Source organism: Mus caroli, unplaced genomic scaffold (assembly GCF_978045245.1).
Source record: "Mus caroli unplaced genomic scaffold, Mus_caroli_1 scaffold_2, whole genome shotgun sequence".
Taxonomy (NCBI): Eukaryota; Metazoa; Chordata; class Mammalia; order Rodentia; family Muridae; genus Mus; species Mus caroli.
Window position 1 is genome coordinate 166911586 of NW_028227257.1, and position 22010 is coordinate 166933595.

Genomic DNA, 22010 nt, shown 5'->3' on the forward strand with positions numbered 1-22010 from the left:
GAAAGGAATAAAAGCTAAGAACCTGTAAAATGCCACCAAGAGGGTAGTGGTGTGGTATTTAATAAAATAGCTTTGTTTTTTTTTCTCAGAGAGACACAAGAAAAATGATTTTTAAAATAATGTAATACTAAAATAATTGTACAAAGAACTCATATTTTCTCATGCTGAAAGACAAAAAGATCACTTCAAACACAAAGGACTTTATAGTTCAGCTGTGACAATGTGCTGCCCAAGGCTTATTTGAATACCTAATGAAGGTAATTCAGAAGGTAGGTGTATAGCTTTGACGTGCACAATGTGATCGTTCATAAGCCTCATCAGATTCTTTGATCACATAAAAATTGCTTATAGTGGAGTTATTGGCAGTGTTGGAAGCTGGAAGGAATCCAGAATCTAGCACAGTGTAGGGAAAAAAGTTCTTTCGTGTAGTGGATATATAGAATCCTGGCGCAAACAAATTTTCATCTACTTATTGAAATTCATGGTCAGGTCCTGTCTCCTGCCACGGCTTTTCTGGGAAGCTGTATGGAGAAGATAATTTGCTGGCCTAGCTTCGGACTTGACTTTATTCTGCTTGGTGGAGAATTACATTACAATTTTATTAATCGCAGGGACAGCTTGTATGGATGGAGGTTGTTTGAATGGAGGAATGGATTTTAATGAACTGTGGTTTCTTTTGCTCATTTGGAAGTTAAGGAGTCATGGACCAAATGAGCAGCCATAGTCCAAGCACAGATGACAGCTCTGTTGCTGAAAAAGAAAGGTGAACATTTCTATGTTAGGATCATGCTCTGAAATCCATGTCATTTGCAACATCACACAATTGACTTCCATTGCTAGTTTTCTCCCTCAAGACCAAAAGATTTCTAGAAGATAATGCCAAACCTCAGGTGACAAGCCACTGAGAGCCATAGGCTAATGTCAGCTAGCAATTTGTAGCTATCTCATGATTTATAGCATGCTGTCTTAGTTTTTCTCTTGACAATGAAGAAATTCAATATGTCATAAATAGTGGTTCTGTTTAACATCTAAAGAAACATGTGCAGACAATACAGATAAGTCATATAAATAACAATAGAAGCAATAGTGCTTAACACTTAATTTAGTAAACATGTGTGCTTCCCCTATTTCCACATACCTCATATTACTTCATGCACTGTGAAAGGACTTTTTAACGAGACGTGCAAATTGAAACAAGTAGTATTATATTGGTTTTGTTCATTCTTAGTGTCTTACTCCTTAGACAACTCAACTTGCCTGTAGGATCTTCCCAGAAGACTGTTAGTTGTTGATGTACTTTAAATGTTCCCCATCCACTCATCATTTTGACAGATGGATTTAGAGGGATATATAGGTTACTCTGTCTCAAAGCCAGGTAACAATTTTGCTATAGGAAATGGAAAATCTGTCACTTGTCTGTAATGAATCATATTCCTAACGGCTGCCAGGAAACCAGTGGAACTGAACTCTAAGGGCAGAAGACTGTTGTCCTGAAGTGACATTCTCATGTGATTTTATTTTTTAAATTAAGACTATTTGTTTTCATTTTATGGATATGACTTTTGCCTGCATGTGGAATTGGTTGCTATGGCGTCCAGAAGATGTCATGTCCTCTAGAACTAGAGCTGTAAGCTTCCAAGGGCATGTCAGTTGGCTAGGCTAACTGACCAGTAAGTCCCTGGGATCCTGCTGCCTCTGCCTCCCCAGTGTGAAGATAACAGACATGTGTGCCATGTTGACTTTTTAAAAACTGTGTGCTGCGGATCTGAACTCAGGTCCTCATGCTTGCATGGCAAGCACTTTATTGACTGAGCCATCTCCTCAGTCTTCCTCCTCCTTTCTAAAACTCACATTGGTTTGTTTGTTTACTTATTGTATGCTCCCATGGGCTCATGTATGCTAGCAAGGTAGAGGACAACTTGCTGAAGCTGGTTCTCTCTATATCTCGTAGATTCTCAAGATCAATCTCAGGCCATCAGAATTGACTGTGAGTGTCTTGCACACCACCCCCACCATTGTGATAAATATTAATTGCGGGTTTCTATCACATGTTAGATTATTTGGTTCCCAAATAAAAGACTTAAGACCTTTATACTTATAATACCTCTTAATAGCACTAGTTCAGGGCTGATATCAACCCTTTATGCTATTTTGTCCATTTCCCTGTCAATAACCCCAAGATATAATTTGCCATGTTCTGCCTGGGCTGCTGCTACTCCAACTGGCTGGACCTCATGGCCATGCTCTCATGATTCAGCTATTTCATAGCATCTTCTTCTCTCTTCTCCTGTCTCTTCCTTTTCCTTATAGTCTCAGTCTCAAATCCCAAGCCCCATCACTGTAATCCTGTCTACCTCTCTTCTGCCTGGCTATAGGCTGTACGCATCTTTATTCAACCATTAGTTTTAAATTAAGGAGTAAGGTTCTATAGCATCACTTGATATACATGAAAATCTCCTCATCCCTGAGGATCTCCTTGTCAGGGGCAACCAGATCCTGGGGGCCAGGATTTACATGTGTTACAATACATAGCAACAGACCAAATCTTAATACCACTCCAAATTGATACAGGGCATCAATCTGTGCCCAAACTGGCCTGGAACTTTCTGTGCAACTACCCTGACATAACTTGTAACAATCCTCCCACTTCAGTATCTGAAGGGCTGACAGTATGGGTATAACCTACTGCATCTGGCTCTGAATGACTCCTCATCAAAGTTAAGATGCTGGGATCCAGAAAATTTCTTTAAATATTTTAGATTACATAAAAACCACCTGTTCTAGTGTGGTTGGTCCCACACAATATGGCTTTGTTAGTTCTCCCTTTCTTCATTCACTGGTATCTGAGCCACTAGTGTGGCCTTGAGCAAAAGCATAGACAGGAATGTTTAATGTTATTTGAGTTCTGGGGACTAGGAGTCAGGAAGACCAACAGCTGTGTCTTCTCTTTTTTGGAACACTGTCCTAAGACATGTGACAAAGTGAGTCCAGTGCAGGAGGAAGGCAACCACAAAGCAGGGGGCCAAGGTGCTCCATCTAATAGCCAACACCATCTCCTAGCTCAGGCAGTCTTCCAGTCATATGTCTACAATATGGATCCCAGGCAGAGGAAATGCTTAGCAAATGCACAGAAATAAAATTCATTGTAACTGTTAGAAGACATTTGTTCGGGGTATTTTTTTTTTTTTTACTCAGCCACAAATAACGGACAGAAATTTGTGGTAATGTTTGCTCCAAAATGTGATGGCAGTAAATTCACTATCAATGAATTCAGGAGTCCAGGAGAATCATCTGAAAGAAGTAATGTAACAAATTTGTGAACAAATTATGCCATTTTTATGTATGTATATTACCATTCCTTATGAAACACACATGTTCTTTATAGATAACTTGTACTAAATGGAAGAACAAGATTAACATTCATGAAAACTGACAAAAAGAAACATGTTAGAAACAACATGGCATAAGAAACTATAAACAGAAATCCTATATATGAGAGGGGAACTGGAATGTAAAAATCGCTGGGACAATTTGTCACAGTGCTAGGTCTTGCTCTTTGTTAGGCTGGTGTCTTATGCCCAGTCTCTGCACAGACATTTGCAGTGAGGGAACTATCATTACAGGTCTTTAAAAAGTCTCTCAGCTACAACATTAACAGAAAATGTGTTCTTCTAAATCACATTCAGTCACTTCTTGCTTGATTTTTGGACTATGAAGTTCTTCATCCCCAACAACAACAACAACAACAACAACAACAACAACAACAAAAAGGCCTTGTATTCTTTCACACACTGAATCCTTGTTTGTCTTGTGAAGTTTAACTCTGCATGAGATCCCTTCAAATGATAGATGCCAGTAGATATATATTTTCCAGATCCAATATTTCTTTCAATATTCTTCTACATATGATTTATAGAGACTTGTTGCCTCACCTTTACTTTTCTTGATATCATTCCATTAAAAACACTTTAAACATGATTCACAGGGCTAAAACTATATATGGTATGGATCATCATCAGTAATTCATAGGATAAGACTTAATTTCTACAGTGCTGTGCCTAAACTATTATTAAGACACTAGTGTTCTATTATTCAGAGAAGTGAGGGGAAATGTTTTTGTAGCATTTGTGTGGAGTGGACAAAAGATAGTCAGATATCTGTCTGTTCTTCTCTTCCCTTTAATGAAAATCCCTACCTTTGTAGTAGTAAAGATTTCCCTCTCTGGGTTGGTCATAGCCACTGACTTACTTAACCTCCTGTTGGTTTAGCATAGCACTCATGCTGTCTAAGAGCTCAATCTTTGATGAATGTCTGAATCTCTGGACACTTCTCTGGAGACTTATCTGCAATTCTGACTAGCCTGCAGCTAGTGGCATTAGATTTAATTTCTCTGATGCACATTCTGCTTTTCCTTTTACTGAAAGTCACTGAAGCAAGTATGCAGCACTCATATTCAGTATCCTCTGCAATTTGTCCCCAAAGCATCACTTATAGGAAGCCAACCTGAATGAAAGCGGAAGCAGCAGTTATGAGGAAGGTAATAGTTGGAGATGTAGAGGTTACCTGGGCTCTATGTACTCTCTGCTTGGCTGTACCAGCCTTTTCTCCTTATGGTAGTAATATTCACAGGGACTCAGTGAAACTTGAATTAGCCTCTTTGTCTGTATAACTGTAAATTTAATTTGATTCTTTTTTTTTAACATTTGCAGTTATCTTTAAAATAAGACTTTGAGATTATAATGTAATGACATCTCTCCCTTTCTTTTTCTTCCTCTAAATCTTCTATGTATCCTTCTCCACTCTCCTTCATGGCCTCTTCTTCCATTATTTGTTATTATGTGTATATGTATATGATACATATGATTATGTATGCATGCATATATACATATGCATTCCTAAATATAATCTGCTCAGACTATATAATACTTGTATGTATGTTTTCAGGTCTGACTGTTTGGCACTGAACAACTGTGGTAGTTTGAGAAGTTATGGCCTCATAGGCTCATGTTTTTGAATGCTTAGTCATATGGAGTGACACTATTAGGAGGTGTGGCCTTGTTGGGGTAGGTGTGGCCTTGTTGGAGTAAGTATGGTCTTGTTAGAGGAAGGGGCTTAATGGGCCATAATAGTAGGAACATGGAAGATGGTGCTGCTGTGGGAGTCTAGCTCAAGAGTTTTCAGAGGAGAAGAATTTTAGAATTTTGAAGAAGAATTTTAGAATGTTGCCTAGAGTTCATTCTTTTGATATTTTAGTGAAGAATGTGACTGCTTTTTGCCCTTGTCTGAATAATCTGTATGAGTTTTTAGTGAGAGATTTAGATTAATTGCATTGGCAAACAAAATCTCAAAATAGCCTATCATGGACTCTGTCCTGTGGTTCAGTCTTATGATGAAGAACATTTTGATCAAACATATTAGGCTTAGAAAGGAAAATATAAAACAGATGGTTTAAGGGTTAAAGGGGCACAAGAACATGGAATGGAGCTAAACCCTGCGTTCAAGGAGACAACCATATCTAAAGATATTAAATAGAATTAAGAGAGTGCTGACATCAGGGCAAGATAACCACCCAGCTAAGCGTCCATCTTGTGAAAAGTAATTAAAGAAAATCTTAGGTTTAGTCATGGTAAAACATGACTTAATCTCAGAAGTCAGGAGACAGAGGCATGTAGATCTCTGAGTTCAAGGCCAGACTGGTCTACACAGCAAATTCCCAAACATCTAAGCTTAGACAGTGAAAGAAACCATGGAAAACAGAAAACTGGTAAAGATGTACTTGAATGAAGGGGCCATGTTCCAGCCCAAGCAAGTAGCAGAACCTGGCAGCTTTAACTACATGGTTCTGGGTTTATAATCAAGGGTGGAAATTCCCTTTGGTGACCAAGAAAAATGTGGAGGCATGAATGTGTCAGGGGTGTCTTCGCATGGAGGCCCAGAAAGGCCATTTATGTGAGGTGCCCAAGCTTGTACCTTGTGATGGCAGCCAGGCTTTGTAATATTTAAGAGTCACACAATGGGTACTGGTTTTGAAGGCATGAAGGTGACATGGAGAACAGCTGAGGCTTGGCACTGTGAGAGGTTAGGAGAGGCCATCAGTGAAGATGCAGCCTCAGTGTCAATTGAAGGCCCAGAACTGAAGGGGTCATGCAAAGAAGTAGAGGCTTGGCACCATGGAGAGAGCCTATGAGAGGCTATTGGTGAAACTGAAGCCTAGTTGTAGAAGAAGACCCCATCACTTTGGAATGCCAGTATCATTGGATGACTACAAAGAACAGCAGCAGCAAAAGATGTGTTCCAGAAGCTGTGAAGGTGAGGCTTGGATTGTTTTGGAGACCTCTAGAGGTTAGAGGTACTGGAGCTGTAGAATACCTGTCAAGGAAAGCTCTTAATAGGAAGTACAAACAGCTCAAGAGAAAGATGTGTGTTGTAGTTAAAAAAAAAAAAAACTGAATGGAGATGGAGATCTAAAGAGAACACGGAGATGGAGAATTTGGAGTTTGTCCAGCTGGTTTTCAGTTTTGCTTTGGCCCAGTCTTTCCCCACTATGCTCCCCTCCTTATGTTTTGGAATAACTAATGTATAACCTGTGCCATTATAGGATAGAAATGTGATTTTTTAATTATTATTTTATAGGGGATTACAATTAAGATATTGTATGAATCTTAGAAGAGACTTTGAACTTTAAAACAAGTTTGAGAGTGCTATAGACTATGAGGACTTTTGAATGCATTTTTGCATTATGACATGGCTATAAGCTTATGGGGACAAGGGAGTGGAATATGGTTGTCTGAATAGATATGGGTCCCCATAGACTCATGTGTTTGAATGGTTGTCCATAGGAAGCAGCATTACTTGGCTTTGTTGGAGTAGATATAGCCTTGTTGGAGGAAGTGTGTCACTGTGGAGACAGGCTTTGAGGTATGCCCAACTTCCACCCAGTGTGAAACACAGTCCCCTTCTGCTCCCAGCTCCTTCTCCAGCACCATGTCTGCCTGGATGCTGCCATGCTTTCTACCATGATGATAATGGAATAAACCCCTGAAACTGTAAATCAGCCCCAATTAAATGTTTTTCTTTATAAGAGATGCCTTGGTCATTGTGTCTCTTCACAGCAATGAAACCCTAACAAAGACATCAACTAATTAATTCTTTTGTTGGGCCTTGCTGCTAAAAGTTGAATTCCTCTATGTCTAGACAGTGCTCTTGAACTCAGCACAAGATATGGGATTCCCTTTTCTTAGTGGGGCTTCCTCTTCTCTGCCTGATTTGGGAAGTCTGACTCCCATATGTTCAACCCCTTGAATATCATATAGCCTTGGTGAGATTACAGGTTTAGGTTCCTTACTCTTGATAAGAATCTGTACAGCAGTGCTCGCTTCGGCAGCACATATACTAAAATTGGAATGATACAGAGAAGATTAGCATGGCCCCCGCGCAAGGATGACACGCAAATTCGTGAAGCATTCCATATTTTTATGAAAGCCAGAAGATCCTGGACGGATGTTATACAGACACTAAAAGAACACAAATTCCAGCCCAGGCTACTATACCCAGCCAAACTCTCAATTAACATAGATGGAGAAACCAAAGTATTCCACGACAAAACCAAATTCACACATTATCTCTCCACGAATCCAGCCCTTCAAAGGATAATAACAGAAAAAAACCAATACAAGGACAGGAACCACGCCCTAGAAACAACAAGAAGGTAATCCCTCAACAAACCTAAAAGAAGACAGCCACAAGAACAGAATGCCAACTTTAACAACAAAAATAACAGGAAACAACAATTACTTTTCCTTAATATCTCTTAATATCAATGGACTCAACTCCCCGATAAAAAGACATAGACTAACAAACTGGCTACACAAACAAGACCCAACATTTTTCTGCTTACAGGAAACTCATCTCAGAGAAAAAGATAGACACTACCTCAGAATGAAAGGCTGGAAAACAATTTTCCAAGCAAATGGTATGAAGAAACAAGCTGGAGTAGCCATTCTAATATCTGATAAGATTGACTTCCAACCCAAAGTCATTAAAAAAGACAGGGAGGGACACTTCATACTCATCAAAGGTAAAATCCTCCAAGAGGAAATATCAATCCTGAATATCTATGCTCCAAATACAAAGGCAGCCACATTCATTAAAGAAACTTTAGTAAATCTCAAAGAACACATTGCACCTCATACAATAATAGTGGGAGACTTCAACACACCACTTTCACCGATGGACAGATCATGGAAACAGAAACTAAACAGGGAAACAGAGAAACTAAGAGAAATTATGAATCAAATGGATCTGGCAGATATCTACAGAACATTCTATCCTAAAACAAAAGGATATACCTTCTTCTCAGCACCTCATGGCACCTTCTCCAAAATTGACCACATAATTGGTCACAAAACAGGCCTCAACAGATACAAAAATATTGAAATTGTCCCATGCATCCTATCAGATCACCATGGACTAAAGCTGATCTTCAATAACAAAATAAATAATAGAAAGCCAACCTTCACGTGGAAACTGAACAACACTCTTCTCAATGATACCTTGGTCAAGGAAGGAATAAAGAAAGAAATTAAGGACTTTTTACAGTTCAATGAAAATGAAGCCACAACATACCCAAACTTATGGGACACAATGAAAGCAATTCTAAGAGGAAAACTCATAGCTCTGAGTGCCTCCAAAAGGAAACTAGAGAGAGCACACATTAGCAGCTTGACAACACACCGAAAAGCACTAGAACAAAAGGAAGCAAATTCACCCAAGAGGAGTAGACCGCAGGAAATAATCAAACTCAGGGGTGAAATCAACCAAGTGGAAACAAGAAAAACTATTCAAAGAATCAACCAATCAAGGAGCTGGTTCTTTGACAAAATCAACAAGATAGATAAACCCTTAGCCAGACTCACTAGAGGGCACAGGGAAAGCATCCTAATTAACAAAATCAGAAATGAAAAAGGAGACATAACAACAGATCCTGAAGACATCCAAAAAACCATCAGATCCTTCTACCAAAGGCTATACTCAACAAAACTGGAGAACCTGGATGAAATGGAGAAGTTCCTAGACAGATACCAGGTACCAAAGTTGAATCAAGATCAGGTTAATGATCTAAACAGCCCTATATCCCCCAAAGAAATAGAAGCAGTCATTAATAGTCTCCCAACTAAAAAAAGCCCAGGACCAGATGGGTTTAGTGCAGAGTTCTATCAGACCTTCAAAGAAGATCTAATCCCAGTTCTTCACAAACTATTCCACAAAATAGAAACAGAAGGTACTCTACCCAACTCATTCTATGAAGCCACAATTACTCTGATACCTAAACCACAAAAAGACCCAACAAAGATAGAAAACTTCAGATCAATATCCCTTATGAATATTGATGCAAAAATCCTCAATAAAGTTCTTGCTAACCGAATCCAAGAACACATCAAAACAATCATCCATCCTGACCAAGTAGGTTTCATCCCAGGGATGCAGGGATGGTTCAATATACGGAAATCCATCAACGTAATCCAGTATATAAACAAACTCAAAGACAAAAACCACATAGTCATCTCGTTAGATGCGGAAAAAGCATTTGACAAGATCCAACACCCATTCATGATAAAAGTCTTGGAAAGATCAGGAATTGAAGGCCCATACCTAAACATGATAAAAGCAATCTACAGCAAACCAGTAGCCAATATCAAAGTAAACGGTGAGAAGCTTGAAGCAATCCCTCTAAAATCAGGGCCTAGACAAGGCTGTCCACTTTCTCCATACCTATTCAACATTGTACTTGAAATCCTAGCCAGAGCAATTCGACAACAAAAGGAGATCAAAGGGATACAAATTGGAAAAGATGAAGTCAAAATATCACTTTTTGCAGATGATATGATAGTATATATAAGTGACCCTAAAAATTCCACCAGAGAACTCCTAAGCCTGATAAACAGCTTCGGTGAAGTAGCTGGATATAAAATTAACTCAAACAAATCAATGGCCTTTCTCTACACAAAGAATAAACAGGCTGAGAAAGAAATTAGGGAAACAACACCCTTCTCAATAGTCACAAATAATATAAAATATCTTGGCGTGACTCTAACTAAGGAAGTGAAAGATCTGTATAATAAAATCTTCAAGTCTCTGAAGAAAGAAATTATAGAAGATCTCAGAAGATGGAAAGATCTCCCATGCTCATGGATTGGCAGGATCAACATTGTAAAAATGGCTATCTTGCCAAAAGCAATCTACAGATTCAATGCAATCCCCATCAAAATTCCAAATCAATTCTTCAACGAATTAGAAAGTGCAATCTGCAAATTCATCTGGAATAACAAAAAACCTAGGATAGCAAAAACTCTTCTCAAGGATAAAAGAACCTCTGGTGGAATCACCATGCCGGACCTAAAGCTCTACTACAGAGCAATTGTGATAAAAACTGCATGGTACTGGTATAGTGACAGACAAATAGACCAATGGAATAGAATTGAAGACCCAGAAATGAACCCACACACCTACGGTCACTTGATCTTCGAAAAGGGAGCTAAAAACATCCAGTGGAAGAAAGACAGCATTTTCAACAAATGGTGCTGGCACAACTGGTTGTTAACATGTAGAAGAATGCGAATCGATCCATTCCTATCTCCTTGTACTAAGGTCAAGTCTAAGTGGATCAAGGAACTTCACATAAAACCAGAGACACTGAAACTTATAGAGGAGAAAGTGGGGAAAAGCCTTGAAGATATGGGCACAGGGGAAAAATTCCTGAATAGAACAGTAATGGCTTGTGCTGTAAGATCGAGAATTGACAAGTGGGACCTCATGAAACTGCAAAGCTTCTGCAAGGCTAAAGACACCATCAATAAGACAAAAAAAAAAAAAAAAAAACAGCAACAGATTGGGAAAGGATCTTCACCTATCCTAAATCAGATAAGGGACTAATATCCAATATATATAAAGAACTCAAGAAGATGGACTCCAGAAAGTCAAATAACCCCATTAAAAAATGGGGCTCAGAACTGAACAAAGAATTCTCACCTGAGGAATACCGAATGGCAGAGAAACACCTGAAAAAATGTTCAACATCCTTAATCATCAGGGAAATGCAAATCAAAACAACCCTGAGATTCCACCTCACACCAGTCAGAATGGCTAAGATCAAAAATTCATGTGACAACAGATGCTGGCGAGGATGTGGAGAAAGAGGAACACTCCTCCATTGTTGGTGGGATTGCAAGCTTGTACAACGACTCTGGAAATCAGTCTGGCGGTTCCTCAGAAAATTGGACATAGTACTACCGGAGGATCCAGCAATACCTCTCCTGGGCATATATCCAGAAGATGTCCCAACCGGTAAAAAGGACACATGCTCCACTATGTTCATAGCAGCCCTATTTATAATAGCCAGAAGCTGGAAAGAACCCAGATGTCCCTCAACAGAGCGATGGATACAGAAATTATGGTACATTTACACAATGGAGTACTACTCAGCTATTAAAAAGAATGAATTTATGAAATTCCTAGCCAAATGGATGGACCTGGAGGGCATCATCTTGAGTGAGGTAACACAATCACAAAAGAACTCACACAATATGTATTCACTGATAAGTGGATATTAGCCCAAAACTTAGGATACCCAAGATATAAGATACAATTTGCTAAACGCATGAAACTCAAGAAGAATGAAGACCAAAGTGTGGACACTGTGCACCTTCTTAGAATTGGGAACAAAACACCCAGGGAAGGAGTTACAGAGACAACGTTCGTAGCTGTGATGAAAGGATGGACCATTTAGAGACTGCCGTATCCAGGGATCCATCCCATAATCAGCTTCTAAACGCTGACACCATTGCATACACTAGCAAGATTTTGCTGAAAGGACCCAAATATAGCTGTCTCTTGTGAGACTATGCCGGGGCCTAGCAAACACAGGAGTGGATGTTCACAGTCAGCTATTGGATGTATCACAGGGCTCCCAATGGAGAAGCTAGAGAAAGTACCCAAGGAGCTAAAGGGATCTGCAACCCTATTGTTGGACCAACAGGATGTACTAACCAGAACCCCGGAGCTCTTGTCTCTAGCTGCATATGTATCGAAAGATGGCCTAGTCGGCCATCATTGGAAAGAGAGGCCCATTGGACTTGCAAACTTTATATGCCCCAATATAGGGGAATGCCAGGGCCAAAAGAATGGGAATGGGTGGGTAGGGAAGTGGGGGGTGTTATGGGGGACTTTTGGGATAGGATTGGAAATATTTTTACAATTTTTACATTGTTACATTTTTACAATGTTGATCCTGCCAATCCATGAGCATGGGAGATCTTTCCATCTTCTGAGATCTTCTATAATTTCTTTCTTCAGAGACTTGAAGTTTTTATTATACAGATCTTTCACTTCCTTAGTTAGAGTCACGCCAAGATATTTTATATTATTTGTGACTATTGAGAAGGGTGTTGTTTCCCTAATTTCTTTCTCAGCCTGTTTATTCTTTGTGTAGAGAAAGGCCATTGATTTGTTTGAGTTAATTTTATATCCAGCTACTTCACCGAAGCTGTTTATCAGGCTTAGGAGTTCTCTGGTGGAATTTTTAGGGTCACTTATATATACTATCATATCATCTGCAAAAAGTGATATTTTGACTTCATCTTTTCCAATTTGTATCCCTTTGATCTCCTTTTGTTGTTGAATTGCTCTGGCTAGGACTTCAAGTACTATGTTGAATAGGTATGGAGAAAGTGGACAGCCTTGTCTAGGCCCTGATTTTAGAGGGATTGCTTCAAGCTTCTCACCGTTTACTTTGATATTGGCTACTGGTTTGCTGTAGATTGCTTTTATCATGTTTAGGTATGGGCCTTGAATTCCTGATCTTTCCAAGACTTTTATCATGAATGGGTGTTGGATCTTGTCAAATGCTTTTTCCGCATCTAACGCGAGATGATCATGTGGTTTTTGTCTTTGAGTTTGTTTATATACTGGAATACGTTGATGGATTTCCGTATATTGAACCATCCCTGCATCCCTGGGATGAAACCTACTTGGTCAGGATGGATGATTGTTTTGATGTGTTCTTGGATTCGGTTAGCAAGAACTTTATTGAGGATTTTTGCATCAATATTCATAAGGGATATTGGTCTGAAGTTTTCTATCTTTGTTGGGTCTTTTTGTGGTTTAGGTATCAGAGTAATTGTGGCTTCATAGAATGAGTTGGGTAGAGTACCTTCTGTTTCTATTTTGTGGAATAGTTTGTGAAGAACTGGGATTAGATCTTCTTTGAAGGTCTGATAGAACTCTGCACTAAACCCATCTGGTCCTGGGCTTTTTTTAGTTGGGAGACTATTAATGACTGCTTCTATTTCTTTGGGGGATATAGGGCTGTTTAGATCATTAACCTGATCTTGATTCAACTTTGGTACCTGGTATCTGTCTAGGAACTTCTCCATTTCATCCAGGTTCTCCAGTTTTGTTGAGTATAGCCTTTGGTAGAAGGATCTGATGGTTTTTTGGATGTCTTCAGGATCTGTTGTTATGTCTCCTTTTTCATTTCTGATTTTGTTAATTAGGATGCTTTCCCTGTGCCCTCTAGTGAGTCTGGCTAAGGGTTTATCTATCTTGTTGATTTTGTCAAAGAACCAGCTCCTTGATTGGTTGATTCTTTGAATAGTTCTTCTTGTTTCCACTTGGTTGATTTTGCCCCTGAGTTTGATTATTTCCTGTCGTCTACTCCTCTTGGGTGAATTTGCTTCCTTTTGTTCTAGTGCTTTTAGGTATGTTGTCAAGCTGCTAATGTGTGCTCTCTCTAGTTTCCTTTTGGAGGCACTCAGAGCTATGAGTTTTCCTCTTAGAAATGCTTTCATCGCGTCCCATAAGTTTGGGTATATTGTGGCTTCATTTTCATTGAACTGTAAAAAGTCCTTAATTTCTTTCTTTATTCCTTCCTTGACCAAGGTATCATTGAGAAGAGTGTTGTTCAGTTTCCACGTGAAGGTTGGCTTTCTATTATTTATTTTGTTATTGAAGATCAGCCTTAGTCCATGGTGATCTGATAGGATGCATGGGACAATTTCAATATTTTTGTATCTATTGAGGCCTGTTTTGTGACCAATTATGTGGTCAATTTTGGAGAAGGTACCATGAGGTGCTGAAAAGAAGGTATATCCTTTTGTTTTAGGATAGAATGTTCTGTAGATATCTGCCAGATCCATTTGATTCATAATTTCTGTTAGTTTCACTGTGTCCCTGTTTAGTTTCTGTTTCCACGATCTGTCCATCGGTGAAAGTGGTGTGTTGAAGTCTCCCACTATTATTGTATGAGATGCAATGTGTGCTTTGAGATTTACTAAAGTTTCTTTAATGAATGTGGCTGCCCTTGTATTTGGAGCATAGATATTCAGGATTGATAGTTCCTCTTGGAGGATTTTACCTTTGATGAGTATGAAGTGTCCCTCCCTGTCTTTTTTAATGACTTTGGGTTGGAAGTCAATCTTATCAGATATTAGAATGGCTATTCCAGCTTGATTCTTCATACCATTTGCTTGGAAAATTGTTTTCCAGCCTTTCATTCTGAGGTAGTGTCTCTCTTTTTCTCTGAGATGAGTTTCCTGTAAGCAGCAAAATGTTGGGTCTTGTTTGTGTAGCCAGTTTGTTAGTCTATGTCTTTTTATGGGGGAGTTGAGTCCATTGATATTAAGAGATATTAAGGAAAAGTAATTGTTGTTTCCTGTTATTTTTGTTGTTAAAGTTGGCATTCTGTTCTTGTGGCTGTCTTCTTTTAGGTTTGTTGAGGGATTACCTTCTTGTTGTTTCTAGGGCGTGGTTCCTGTCCTTGTATTGTTTTTTTTCTGTTATTATCCTTTGAAGGGCTGGATTCGTGGAGAGATAATGTGTGAATTTGGTTTTGTCGTGGAATACTTTGGTTTCTCCATCTATGTTAATTGAGAGTTTGTCTGGGTATAGTAGCCTGGGCTGGAGTTTGTGTTCTTTTAGTGTCTGTATAACATCCGTCCAGGATCTTCTGGCTTTCATAGTCTCTGGTGAAAAATCTGGTGTAATTCTAATAGGCTTGCCTTTATATGTTACTTGGCCTTTTTCTCTTACTGCTTTTAGTATTCTGTCTTTATTTAGAGCATTTGTTGTTCCGATTATTATGTGTCGGGAGGTATTTCTTTTCTGGTCCAGTCTATTTGGGGTTCTGTAGGCTTCTTGTATGTTCATGGGCATCTCTTTCTTTAGATTTGGGAAGTTTTCTTCTATAATTTTGTTGAAGATGTTTGCTGGTCCTTTGAGTTGAAAATCTTCATTCTCATCCACTCCTATTATCCGTAGGTTTGGTCTTCTCATTGTGTCCTCTATTTCTTGGATGTTTTGAGTTAGGATCTTTTTGCATTTTACATTTTCCTTGATTGTTGTGCTGATGTTCTCTATGGAATCTTCTGCACCCGAGATTCTCTCTTCCATCTCTTGTATTCTGTTGCTGATGCTGGTATCTATGGTTCCAGATTTCTTTCCTAGGGTTTCTATCTCCAGTGTTGCCTCATTTTGGGTTTTCTTTATTGTGTCTACTTCCCTTTTTAGGTCTAGTATGGTTTTGTTCACTTCCATCATCTGTTTGGATGTGTTTTCCTGTTTTTCTGTAAGGACTTCTACCTGTTTGATTATGTTATCCTGTTTTTCTTTAAGGATTTGTAACTCTTTAGCAGTGTTCTCCTGCAATTCTTTAAGGGAATTTTGTGCTTCCTCTTTACTGTCTTCTACCTGTTTACCAGTGTTCCTTTGTATTTCTTTAAGTGTGTTATTAAAGTCCTTCTTGACGTCTTCTACCATCATCATGAGATATGCTTTTAGATCCGTGTCTAGCTTTTCCGGTGTGTTGGGGTGCCCTGGACTGGGCAAAGTGGGAGTGCTGGGTTCTGATGATGGTGAGTGGTCTTTTTTCTGTTAGTAAGATTATTACGTTTACCTTTCGCCATCTGGTAATCTCTGGGGTTAGTTGTTGTCATTGTCACTGTTTAAAGATTGGAGCAGAAGCTGTGTTCCACTCACCAGCAGTCTCAAAATCCTGTGGCTGGGGTCCTGGGTAGCTGGCGGGTGTCAGCCGACCCTGCGCTCCAGCTACCCTGGTGCTGGTCCGGCCGGAAGAGGCCTGTGGTCCTACTCAGGCCGGGTTTTCTGCTTCCCTAACTAATGCAGTCTCAGGTCCCGCGCACAATTGGATTGGAGCAGAAGCTGTGTTCCACTCACCAGAAGTCTTAAGATCCTTTGGCGGGTGTTGTGGGTATCTGGTGAGTGTCAGTCGACCCCGCGCCCTAGCTACCCCGGAGCTTTTCTGACCGGAGAGGCTTGGGGCCCTACTGAGGGCGGATTTCTGCCTCCCCAACCAAAGCAGTCTCAGGTCCCGCGTGATTGGACTGGACAAAGTAACTGTTTTAAGAGTTGTCGCTTGCCTTCTACAAAAAAAGTACATTCTCCCCAAATAATCCCTCCTCCTTTTCTCTCCCATCTACCATCTTGTAGCTCTAGTTAGGAAACACTGATAACACAAACACATGCACACCAGCCATCTATTTAAAGAACAGGCTCCCACTGATTGGTTTACTTGGGGAACTTAATAATGCCATTCTCTAGTGAAATGTTTAGCCTACTTTATTACTAAGGTATGAGAATGTGAGAATAGTCACTTCCTGTTTTAAGAATATTATATTTTACCTTTCTTTTTAAAAAAATATTAATCATCCATTTGTTTAGATTTCAAATGATATCCCACTTCCCAGTTACCCCTTGTCTTAGTCAGGGTTTCTATTCCTGCACAAACATCATGACCAAGAAGCAAGTTGGGGAGGAAAGGGTTTATTCGGCTTATACTTCCATGCTGCTGTTCATCACCAAAGGAAGTCAGGACTGGAACTCAGACAGGTCAGGGAGCAGGAGCTGATACAGAGGCCATGGAGGGATGTTCTTTACTGGCTTGCCTCCCCTGGCTTGCTCAGCCTACTCTCTTATAGAACTCAAGACTACCAGCCCAGGGATGGTCCCACCCACAAGGGGCCTTTCCCCCTTGATCACTAATTGAGAAAATGCCTTACAGTTGGATCTCATGGAGGCATTTTCTCAACTGAAGCTCCTTTCTCTGTGATAACTCCAGCTGTGTCAAGTTGACACAAAAATAGCCAGTACACCCCTCTATAGCCCACCCCCAATCCATATCTGCCTTCTCCCCCCCCTTGTATGAGAGTATTCCCCCACCCACCCACAATCTCCCACCCTACTATTCCAGCATCCCCTTTATGCTGGGGCATCAAACCTCCACAGATCAAGGGTCTCTCCTCCCATTGCTGTCAGGTAAGGCCCTCATCTGCTACATATGTGTCTGGAGCCATGGATTCCTCCTGGTACACTCCTTGTTTGGTGGTCTAGTCTCTGGGAGCACTAAGTGGTCCAACCAGCAGATGTTGGCCTTATGGGGTTGAAATCCCTCTCTGCTCTTCCAGTCCTTCTGCCAACTCCTCTACCAGGTTCCCCGAGCTCAGGCTAATGGTTGGCTCCAAGTATCCATATCTGCATTGGTCAGTTGCTTGCCGGACCTTCCAGGGAACTGCCAAACCAGATTCCTGTTAGCAAGCACTGCAACAATGTCTGGTTTGGTGTCTGCAGACATGATGGGTCCCCAGGTGGCCCTTCCTTCAGTCTCTTCTCCATTTTTTTTGTCCCTATTCTTCCTTTGGACAAGAACATTTCTGGGTTAAAAACTTTGATATGGGTGAGTGGCCTCATCCCTCCACCAGGGTCATGCCTATCTACTAGAGGTTGTCTTTACAGGTTCTATCTCCCCCTTCTGTGTGCATTTTAGCTAAAGTCATCCACCTTGGGTCCTGGGAGCCTCTAGTTTTCCTGGTCTCTGGGGCCACCCCCCCTCTGCCTGCATATTTTTATTTGATTTCCTGACCCTCTGTACCTCCCTCTCATCCCTTCCAGTACCTGATACTGAAAGAACCTAGTGGGGAAACCCCCACTCAATTCCCGATTTGGCGTGCACCCAAGAATCACGAACAGATGACCAACTTGATGTAAGAACACGAGGTATTTTAATGACAGAGCTCTGGGCAGACACATATCTCCCACAGGAGACAGAGGTGTTGACCACATGGTGGAGCCATAATGGCGGAGCTCCGGTTCCAAACGTATCTCACACAGGAGACTGGTTTCGACCACGAGGCTTGGAAGCTAGGGGGTTTTATAGAAAAGGGGTGGGGCTGGAGGAGGAATTGGCGCAGTTTCACATGATTGGTCCATTTAAACATCAACAGATTGTCAGAAGGGCGGGAGATAGGGAGGCACTAGGCCAGTCAGGACATGTAACGACAGGCCTGTCTGGGCATGTCCTGGCCTGTTCTGCTATGTTCTCAGCCTCAGGTTTCAAAGCTCACAAACAACTCTTTGGGCTATTTGACATAAATTACATGAATTACAGGTCTTAAGTTTTATTTCCTTTCAATACTGCCAACCTCCCCTTATTTCCTCCCCCTCCTCTCTCCCTCCCAGGTCCCCCTCCTCTCTTCCTCCCAGGTCCCCCTCTCCACCCTCCTGTAATAATTCTGTTCTCACCTCAATGCAGGACTGAAGCATTCACACCCTGGTCTTCCTTCCTCCTAAGCTCCATATGGTTTGTGGGTTGTATCATGGGCATTGTGAACTTTTGGGTTAATATCCTGATAAGTGAGTACACACCATGTGTGTTCTTTTGTGACTGGTTTACCTCACTCAGGATGATATTTCTAGTTCCACCCATTTGCCTGCATAACTCAGGATGTCCTCATTCTTAATAGCTGAGTATTCCATTGTGTAAATGAACCACACTTTCTGTATCCATTTTTCTGTTGTGGGATATCTGGGCTGTTTCCAGCTTCTGGCTATCACAAATAAGGCTACTATGAACATAGTGGAGAACATGCCTCTGTGGTATGGTGGGGCACTCCAAGAGAGGTATACATGGGTCTTCAAGTAGATCTATTTCCAATTTTCTGAGGAACCTCCAGATTGGTTTCCAGAGTGGTTGTACCAGTTTGCAGTCCCACCAGCAGTGGAGGAGTGTTCTTCTTTCTCCATATCCTCACCAACATCTGCTGTCACCTGAATTTTTTTTTTTTTTAGGTTTTGAGACAGGGTTTCTCTGTATAGCCCTGGCTGTCCTGGAACTCACTTTGTAGACCAGGCTGGCCTCAAACTCAGAAATCCACCTGCCTCTGCCTCCCAAGTGCTGGGATTAAAGGTGTGTGCCACCATGCCCAGCTCTCACCTGCATTTTTTATCTTAGCCATTCTGATTTGTGAGGTAGAATCTCAGGGTCATTTTGGTTTGCATTTCCCTGATATTGTATATTCTTTTTGTTGTAGACATAGAATTACATCTTGGGGGCACGTATTAAGCTTTCCAGGTTGTTGTGTCTGAAGACAAAGAATTGGAGCAGGGTCACATATTTGGAAAGAAATAGAGACAGTTTAGTAGGAAATGGAAAGACTACTGGGAATGACAATGGGCTAGAGAGCAGAGGGAAAAGCACCTCTCAGAAGTGAAGGGCTGGAGAGCCATCAGCCCCTGCTTCACTTCCCACTCCCACCCCCAGTTTGGTCCCAGGCTTTTGTTTTCCTGGTGGAGGGGAGATTACTCTGTTTATTGTCTGTAGCTCTTAGAGAAAGGTGCCCAGTTTTTGTCTGCTAACTGGCTCCTTTTGTATGTTAATTTTGATATAATTTCTCCAGTCCCTAGTCTCCTGCCTCATTATTGAGCTAGCAGCCAATGCAAACTCTGTTTCTTGCAGTATTGTAAGAGTCCCAAAAATCTCTGAATATGACTAGCAGGGGCCAAGTGGTGACATTAGTATAACTCTGATTTGGCTGCTAAATTTAGTTCTTCTATATGTAGAGAGGGGGTTAGGTAATCTAAAATTTCATTGTTTGGTGCTAGGGGAGTTGCAGGGATTGGCTTCTGATTGGCTTGTGTCAGGTGGTCAGTGGTCTGCATCCCTATTTTATAAAAGTTTAACTACAGGATGAGATAGGACTGCCCAGCACAGATGATCCATCCTGGGATAAGATATTTTCCCATTCTTGTGGATATCCCCAGACTTTTCTTTGGGAGGGGATTTTATGATCTTGTTCTTGATGTTCTGGTCTGTTCCTGAAACTAGGACATAAGGCCTAGTTTCTGGGATTTATGGTCCATTCTTGGAGCTAGTGCCTGATGGACTTCTTTCTGAAATCAGGCCTGGTCCCTAAATGAGGATAAATAGGGACAATATTGACCTTTCAGTGTGTTAATTAGGCAAGCGATCCACAAACTAACTATGGGTCAAAAAATTGAGCACATACTTCATTGTCGTTTGTTTGTGTGTGCTTTTCTGAACAAAAGCACGGAATTCCAGTAGGATGAAATTCTAGATTGATAAATCCCTGACCAAAAAAGCAACTGAGGGAAGAAAGTGTTTATTCATTTGCCAAATAAACACAAATATGACAGTCCATCATAGAGAGAAGTCAGGACAGGGCAGAAGCAGGAACCTGGCAGAAGAATCTGAAGCAGAGCTGGTGAGGAGTGCTACTTACTCTCTTTCCATGGCTTACCCAGTTTACAAAGCAGGATCACTTCCCCAGGGGTGGCACAGGCCACAGTAGGCTTGGCTTTCACACACCAGCCATCAATCAAGAAAATGCTCCACTGTCTTGCCCACAGTCCAATCTGATCAGGACATTTTCTCCATTGAGATTTCCTTTGCTTAGTTTGTCTCAAATTGACAAAAACCCAACTGACACAGGAATATTTAATTCTATTGCCTAGCGTGCACACGTGTATCTGTGTGTGTGTGTGTGTGTGTGTGTGTGTGTGTGTGTAAAGCAGTTTAGGACCAAATATTTTCAACTAAGAGAAGCATAAAGCCAACTTACCTCTAGATATATTTCCTCATCCCCCTCCCCCAAATAGCTACAAGTGGAATTAACATAATTAGGAAAAGCAGAGCCAACTGGAATACGAAATGGCAATTTTTCTCTTTTGTATTTATGACATTTCTTGATATATTGAAGGAGTAGCAGGAAAAAAGGCTGAAATGATGGGAAATTAACAAGCAAAATCTTCTAGAATCAAACAAAAACAAATGGTCTGAAAGTACATGTTCTGGAAAGGAAAAGCAACGTGGATTCCTTAAAACTGTAAAAGTGAGTGCTCTAAAACCTAGAACTGGATCCTGACAACCAGACTGACCAGTGAACATTCATTCAAACCAAGGGAGGTCTGAGCCCTGAAAAACTCACCAACTTCTGCCCAAGCCAGCAGTGCTGGAGGTTGCGCACAATGCTCCCATGCTGGCCAATCTGGTGCCCACCCTGGTGATTCCTCCAGTGAAAGTAGGTCATCCTTTGAACCCCACCTAAGAGCACCAACACAAACCACAGCTCTCATTTCAAACAGAATAAGAGATCATTTATCCTGGAGCCATATAAGAAGAGACCATAGCCTAAAGCAAAGACTGAAACTACCCAAATTTATGTTCCAACATGGAACTGTTTTTTTTTTTTTTTTTTTTTTTTTTTTTTTTATACAGGTGTATTAGTTTGTTATATGGTGATATCTACACTTTCTTTTTTATTTTATTTTTTTTTAATTTTTAATATTTTTTATTACATATTTTCCTCAATTACATTTCCAATGCTATCCCAAAAGTCCCCCATAGCGCCCCCCACTTCCCTACCCACCCATTCCCATTCTTTTGGCCCTGGCATTCCCCTATATTGGGGCATATAAAGTTTGCAAGTCCAATGGGCCTCTCTTTCCATTGATGGCCGACTAGGCCATCTTTCGATACATAGGCAGCTAGAGACAAGAGCTCCGGGGTTCTGGTTAGTACATCATGTTGTTCCAACAATAGGGTTGCAGATCCCTTTAGCTCCTTGGGTACTTTCTCTAGCTTCTCCATTGTGATACGTCCAATAGCTGACTGTGAGCATCCACTCCTGTGTTTGCTAGGCCCCGGC

General features: G+C 40.8%; 1 protein-coding gene and 1 non-coding gene across 2 annotated transcripts in view; both read left to right on the plus strand.

Moving 5' to 3' along the window:
* Hacd1 (3-hydroxyacyl-CoA dehydratase 1) overlaps positions 1 to 22010 on the plus strand; it is a 97824-nt gene that overhangs the window by 65350 nt on the left and 10464 nt on the right. The window lies entirely within an intron of this gene.
* On the plus strand, positions 7369 to 7475 carry LOC115030566 (U6 spliceosomal RNA). Its single transcript, XR_003836138.1, has one exon. It is a non-coding gene; the product is annotated as a U6 spliceosomal RNA (small nuclear RNA).